Raw genomic sequence first — 6815 nt, forward strand, 5'->3', positions numbered from 1 at the left:
GGATAAATTGCTGGACACTACCGGCCCAATGGCTCAGGTCTTTCAGATGGCCGACGAGGCCTTGACAGCGGGCACCCCTCTAGATGCCCACCTGGTCCGTGAATGGATCCAAAGAGCTTTCTGCCTTATCGGGAATGCTAATTGTGCCATCTCGGCGGAACGGCGGAAAGCCGCTCTCTTCAAGTTGGATGCGAAACTCGCTGACTTGGCTCCCAAGGAACTGGGCCCTGAAGCAAATGGCCTTCTCTTCGGGGAGAAGTTCATGAAGAATCTCAGCCAGCATGTGAATGTCTTCACTTCGCTGAACAAGGCTCGTTCCTCCATGAAAAGAGTATTCCGTCAAGGAGACCGTTTTTCCTACAGAGCTGGTCGGCAGAGGGGTCGTGCCACCAGCAGAGTTGCCTTCGGCTCCAGGCCCCAGTTTCCTCACGCCTCCACGACCTACCGGTCTCAAGACCGCACCCCATTTTCCCGCGGTTCCTTCAGAGGCAGAGGTTCCTCCACCTACCGAGGGAAGACTTCGGCAGGTAAGTGTTTGTACGCCTTTTCCCCTTATTCCGGTAGCGGGCAGGCTAGCACACTTTTCCCACGCATGGGCGGCGCTCACATCAGACCCTTGGGTTCTAGAGACAGTAGCGGGGTTTCGCTTAGAGTTTGTTTCTCCTCCTTGTCAGGTCGCCCCTCCCTTTTCCCCGCGCTTGCCGTGCAGCTCCAGAGACCTTATCCATGCGGAGCTGGCCTCCCTGCGCGTGAAGGGTGCTATAGAGCGGGCCCGCGGCCCTCCTTGTTTCATCAGCAATATTTTTCTGGTGACAAAGAAGTCCGGGGAGTTCCGCCCCGTTATAAATCTCCGTTCCCTGAACACACTAGTAGTTTACCGTCATTTCAAGATGGAGGGTATCCATCTTTTGCGGGATCTACTCCGCGAGAACGATTGGTTCACGCGGTTGGATTTAAAAGACGCTTATCTGACGGTTCCGGTCCACTCAGAACACAGGAGGTATCTCCAGTTTCATTGGAAGGACCTTCTCTGGCAATTTACCTGTCTCCCGTTCGGCCTCAGCTCGGCTCCGTGGTGTTTCACGAAGCTTCTGAAGCCGGTCATGGAGTTCCTTCGCGCTCGCGGCGTTCGGTGCATCGTCTATCTGGACGATTTGCTCCTCATGGCTCCCGACAGAGAATCTCTCATTCGGGACACGACCCTGGCAGTCCGACTATTCCAGGACCTCGGATTTATAATCAACGAGACCAAGTCGGTCCTCGTCCCTACACAGTCCATCCAGTTCCTTGGATTCACCGTGGATTCTGTTGCGGCAATGCTTCGCTTGCCACGGGACAAGGTTCTGGCTATCAAAAAGGAGATTCGAAAAATTCTTCGATCTCCATCTGTCTCCCTCAGGTCACTGGCGCGCGTCATAGGTCTTTTATCGGCCTCCATTCAGGCCATATTTCCCGGTCCCTTGCACTATCGGGCTCTTCAGAGGTTGAAGACTCGGCACCTTCGGACGTCGGGTTCCTACGACCTTTTCGTTCCCCTTTCCGACGAAGCGCGGCTGGAGCTTCGCTGGTGGCTCTCCCACATGGACGCCTGGAATGGCCGGGCCATTTTTGGCTCGGCTCCAGATCTCGTCCTAGAATCGGACGCCAGCCTGCTTGGCTGGGGTGCGGTTTGCGACGACACGGCGACAGGGGGTCTCTGGTCAGACGACGAACGCGGTCTTCACATAAATTGTTTAGAACTCATAGCGGGTTCTTTTGCCGTCCGCAGCTTCACCAAGGCGGTCACTCATTGTTCACTTGTCCTCCGTATGGACAATGTGTCCGCGGTCCGGTACATCAACCGGCTTGGGGGCACAAGGTCTCGACTCCTGACGGAGCTCACCAAAGAGCTCTATCAGTATTGTCTGGACAATCACCTGTCCATTCGGGCGGAGTACCTCCCCGGCAAGGACAATTTGGTGGCGGATTGGTTTTCGCGCCATTGGAGGGATGCCAGCGACTGGCGTCTTCTTCGGGGGGTATTTCTGTCCCTGGATCACTCCCGGGGTCCTTTTCACCTGGACCTCTTTGCCTCCAGGATGAACCGCCAGACGGAAGATTTCTTCAGCTGGCTTCTGGACCCTCTCTCCCTGGCGGCGGACGCCTTCCTCCAGACCTGGCCCCCTCTGGGCGCCTATGCATTTCCCCCATTCTCCATGATTCTGCGCACGCTCCACTACCTCTCCAGGCAGGGTGTTACGGTTCTTGTGATCACTCCGTTTTGGAGGACTCAGCCGTGGTTCCCGTTGCTTCTGGAGTTGTCCTGCGAGGACCCTCTTCTCCTCCCCTCCTCCGCTATTCCGCCTTTTGGGATGTCTCGAGTGTCCTGGACTTCCTTGAGACATGGCCGGATAATTCCTGTTTGTCTTTACGTCAGCTTTCCGCTAAGACGGCTCTGTTGTTATGTCTGGTTTCCTTTCGTCGGGTTTCCGATATCCGGGCTTTTGACGTTGACTCTTTTTCCTTTTCGCCAGTCGGTGTTTCCGTCTCTGTTTCGCGTCGGACTAAGTCTAATTCGGTCTCTGTTTCGTACCCTTACTTCCCCGATAGACCTAGACTTTGCGTTGCTCAGTCTGTTAAGGCTTACCTTTGCGCGTCTCGACCCTTTCGTAGCTCTTCCTCGGGTCCACTTTTTATTTCCTATGTCCGTCCGTTTCGTCCTGTATCTGCTCCGACTTTGGCCAGGTGGATTAGATGGATCCTTGGCCTGGCTGGAGTTGAGCCTTCGTTTGGGGCTCATTCGGTTCGGGGCGCAGCCGCCTCGGCGGCTTTGTCTCTCGGGAGTTCTCTGTCCGATGTCCTTTCGGCTGCAGATTGGTCCCGGGAGTCCACTTTTCGTACCTTTTATTTTCGCCCTCAACCGCATGCTTCCTGCGCTCTGTTGCGGCGTTAAAATTGCAAAATATGAAGCCTCCTGTCTTGCTGTAAAATTGGGGATTAATCTAGCCTTGGTGCAGTATTAATCTAAATTTTATTAAAGACAGGAGGCGAGTATTTTCCCCCCCTTTCTATGCCCTCCCTATTTGTTTTGGGGAGATATGTCTAGAGTTGTCCCTGCTCCGCTATGTTTTACAGTTCTGTTGGGGATGTCTCTTTTGTGCCTGGTATTGTCACTTTGCTTCTATTTTTCAGGCCGTTCTGCTACTCTTTGAGTATCCCGGATCCAAGGTCCTGTTTACCGGCGGATTTCCTGTTGGTTCTGCGGTTTCTGTTCCTATCTCCGGCTGTTCGGTGGTTTGCCCTTCCTGTTCGGCATCACCGCAAAGAAAGAGGAGGAGTTGCTAGATGTTGGGACTGATATAGAGTCATGTCTGTTTTGATTGGTTCTTTTATGATGGTTGTTAACTCCTTTGCTGCTGGAGGTTATTCAGTAAAGAAGGTTATGCAAAATACTCGCCTCCTGTCTTTAATAAAATTTAGATTAATACTGCACCAAGGCTAGATTAATCCCCAATTGTTCAGTATAGAATGTGTAAAAGGGAGGATGATTTTGTATATTATAGTATACAGTGACAATGAAAAATAAGTGAATCCTTTGGAATCACCACCATTTATGTATAAATGTAGGGCTACAACTAACGATTATTTTCATAATCGATTAGTTGGCCGATTATTTTTTCGATTAAATAATCAGATAAAAAAAAACAATATGCAAATTTGTTGTTTATTTAAAATAATGTAATGAACAAACTGCACACAACACTTTTATCTCTATAACAATGGCATTTCTCTAATCGCCTTCTTATTTTACTATGACATAATAATAAATGCTATAGTTTAAAGGTACAAAAACCCAAACACAATTTTTCTCAAACTAGGTTTTTATACCTAAAAAAGTTTTAGTAGTAAATATTAATTTACATGTAAACTATTTTTTTCATATTTAATAAAAACTATGATTGAGAAAAATGCATTTCTTGTTTTTATTTCCTTTTATTTGCCAACCTGCCCCCCAGTTATGCACATCTGACCCCAGGCTTGCCACTCTGCCCCCAGATATGCCTTATACCCCCTATATGTCACTCCACCCCCAGATATGCCTGATACTCCACTATATGACACTGAAACGCCACCATGCCCCCTGATATGCCTTATACCCCTAAATGCCACTCCACCCCCCAGATTTGCCACTGTGCCTCCCTGATATGCCTTATACCCACGGATATATGCCATATTTCCCCCTATATGCCTTATATCCCCTGATATGCCCCTTCCGCCCCCCAGATATGTCTTATACACAACTCTGCCCCCCAGATACGCCACTCTGCCCCCCCAGACTCCTTGGTGTCTGACAAACCTCCGCTGCTGGGCGGCACTTTTGCTGGAGCTTCTATTACTGAGCACCAGAAGGTCATGTGACGCCGGTGCTCCATCATAAAAGCCCCAGTGGAAGTGAAGGGCAGTAGCGGAGGTTGCCATCTTATATTCGATAAAATCATTGACAACCATTTTCTTTATCGATTATTATCGATTTTATTTATTTTAGCTGCAGCCCTATATAAATGTGTCTTAAAATATGGTATGATCTTCATCTAAGTTAAAACAATAAACAAACAATCTCTTTTAACTAATAACACACAAATTATTAAATTGTTCTTGTCCATATTGAAAACATAATTCAAACATTCATAGTGTGGGTTGAAAACCATTAGGCTAATCAATTCAACAAAAGCTAATTGGAGTCAGGCATTAGGAAACCTAGAGTAAAATCAATGAAATGGGAGTGGAGTTTTTTAAAGCTACTTTGACATAAAAACACTCAAACATTTTGAGGGTGCCATTCTCAAGAGGCATCTGCTGATGTGAACCATGCCTCACCAAAAATAAATCTCAGACCTATTATCATGAATTGTTGATTTGCATAAATGTGGAAAGGGTTACAAAGTAATCTCAATGAGTTTACATATTTATCAGTCCAAAGTTAGACAAGTTGTTCTTAAATGGAGATGACTGTGGCCACTCTCCCTAAAAGTGGGCACTCAGCCAAGATGTCTCCAAGGGCACAACACAGAACGCTCAGTGAGGTAACAGCTAATGGGATGAAGGAATCATTGTAACTAGTTCACATCTCTGTTCATGAGTCTGCCATATGCAAAACATTGAACTGGCATTGAGTCCATGGCAGGACACAAAGGAAGAAGCCACGGGTCTCCAAAAAAAAAAAACATTACTGCACACCTAAAGTTTGCCAAGGAGCACCTTGACACTCCACAAAGCCACTAGAAAAATGTTTTGTGGAGTGATGAAACCAAGGTTCAATTGTTCAGGAAGAACACATAGTTTGGTGTATAAAGCGCACCTCATACAACATGAAAACATCATCCCAATAGTGTAATGGCAAGCTGTTTGGGGACACTGGAAAGCTGTTTGGTGGCAAAGATGACAAAGACATAGATTAATATATAACAATTAATATCAAATCCTAGATCCATATTAAACCTCAATTCCTAATCTTTGCAATCATAGTGACATTCCAAATGGTTCAATAACATTCACAACACAGTTATTTTTAAATCCATGGGACTATATGTCTACAATCGAGCATTTAGAAGTTTTACATTTCATGTTTTGTGTTCTTTTTGTACGTGATCGTCAAGGAAGAACAAATTACCGTATTTGCTCGATCAGCAGCGGAGATTGTCTGCGTGGAGCACCGGAAGGTCATGTGATGCCAGCGCTCAGTCATAGAAGCCCTAGAGGAAGTGCCAGCAGCAGCTGAGGTTGTCTGCGTGCATCGCAAAGACGCCCACCGGCTGCCAGAGAGAAGGATCCAGGTTCCCTTCTGCGCTGCTGTTGGCTGGTACTTCCACAGGGGCTTCTATGACTGAGCACTGAAAGGTCACGCCACGCCGGTGCTCAGTCATAGAAGCCCCGGCGGAAGTACTGGCCAGCAGCAGCGGAGGTTGTCTGCGCGCATGGCGTAGACGTCAACCGGCTTCCCCCACTAGACACCAAGGAATCTGAAAACTGGGGGACATGTCTAGGGATGCACTGGTTAGTCGGGGGGGGGTAAGAGTGACATATAGGGGGTGTATAAGGCATATCTGGGGCAGAGTGGCAAATAAGGGGTTAAAAGACATATCAGGGAGGCAGAATGGCTTATAGGGGCTTAAAAGGCATATCAAGAAGGCAGAGTGGCATATAGGGGGTATAAGGCATATCTGAGGGCAGAGTGGCATATAGGGGGGTATAAAGCATATATGGGGGGCAGATGTGCATAACTGGGGGGAAGGTTGGCAAATAAATGGAAATAAAAACAAAAAATCATAGTTTTTATTAAATATGAAAAAATAGTTTACATTTGAACTAATATTTACTAATAAAACTTGTTTTCCTATAGAGTAGTCTTATAATCACGCTTTTTCTTTTTTTCCTAAATTAATATTCAAATTTTGGGGGGTCGTCTTACAGCTGACCACTAAGAGGCAAATTCACAGAAGTGTGACTTGAAGTTCATTTTTAATCCAAGATTAGTTATCAAACCCTGCAATTTGCCCTGCAAATTTGGAAATACAGCATTTCCTGGTATGGCCACAATTATACCAAGTGCCTAAACAGTAATAAATAACATTTGAAAATACAATATACAATATTACTTCCATTGTGTTAAACAATAAATATGATCTTTCTATTTACGGAATTGGCTGTTGCACAGGCTTGGTGATTCTTATATGTGAAAAAAATATTCAGTTTTGATTTCCTACACCTTAATACAGTTACATATTTTGCAGCTGAAATATAACTAGAAGGTTAGTATTTTATTGGCTATACTTCTC

At 46.5% G+C, this 6815-nt stretch overlaps 1 long non-coding RNA gene across 1 annotated transcript; it reads left to right on the forward strand.

Annotated features, from left to right (window-relative positions):
- The first annotated feature begins 401 nt into the window (after nucleotides 1–401).
- LOC128475158 (uncharacterized) lies at nucleotides 402–3429 on the forward strand. The gene is made up of 2 exons (XR_008346455.1): nucleotides 402–527; nucleotides 3172–3429. It is a non-coding gene; the product is annotated as an uncharacterized LOC128475158 (long non-coding RNA).
- Nucleotides 3430–6815: the final 3386 nt, after the last annotated feature.

The sequence above is a fragment of the Spea bombifrons genome, chromosome 2 (genome assembly GCF_027358695.1).
Source record: "Spea bombifrons isolate aSpeBom1 chromosome 2, aSpeBom1.2.pri, whole genome shotgun sequence".
Classification (NCBI taxonomy): Eukaryota; Metazoa; Chordata; class Amphibia; order Anura; family Pelobatidae; genus Spea; species Spea bombifrons.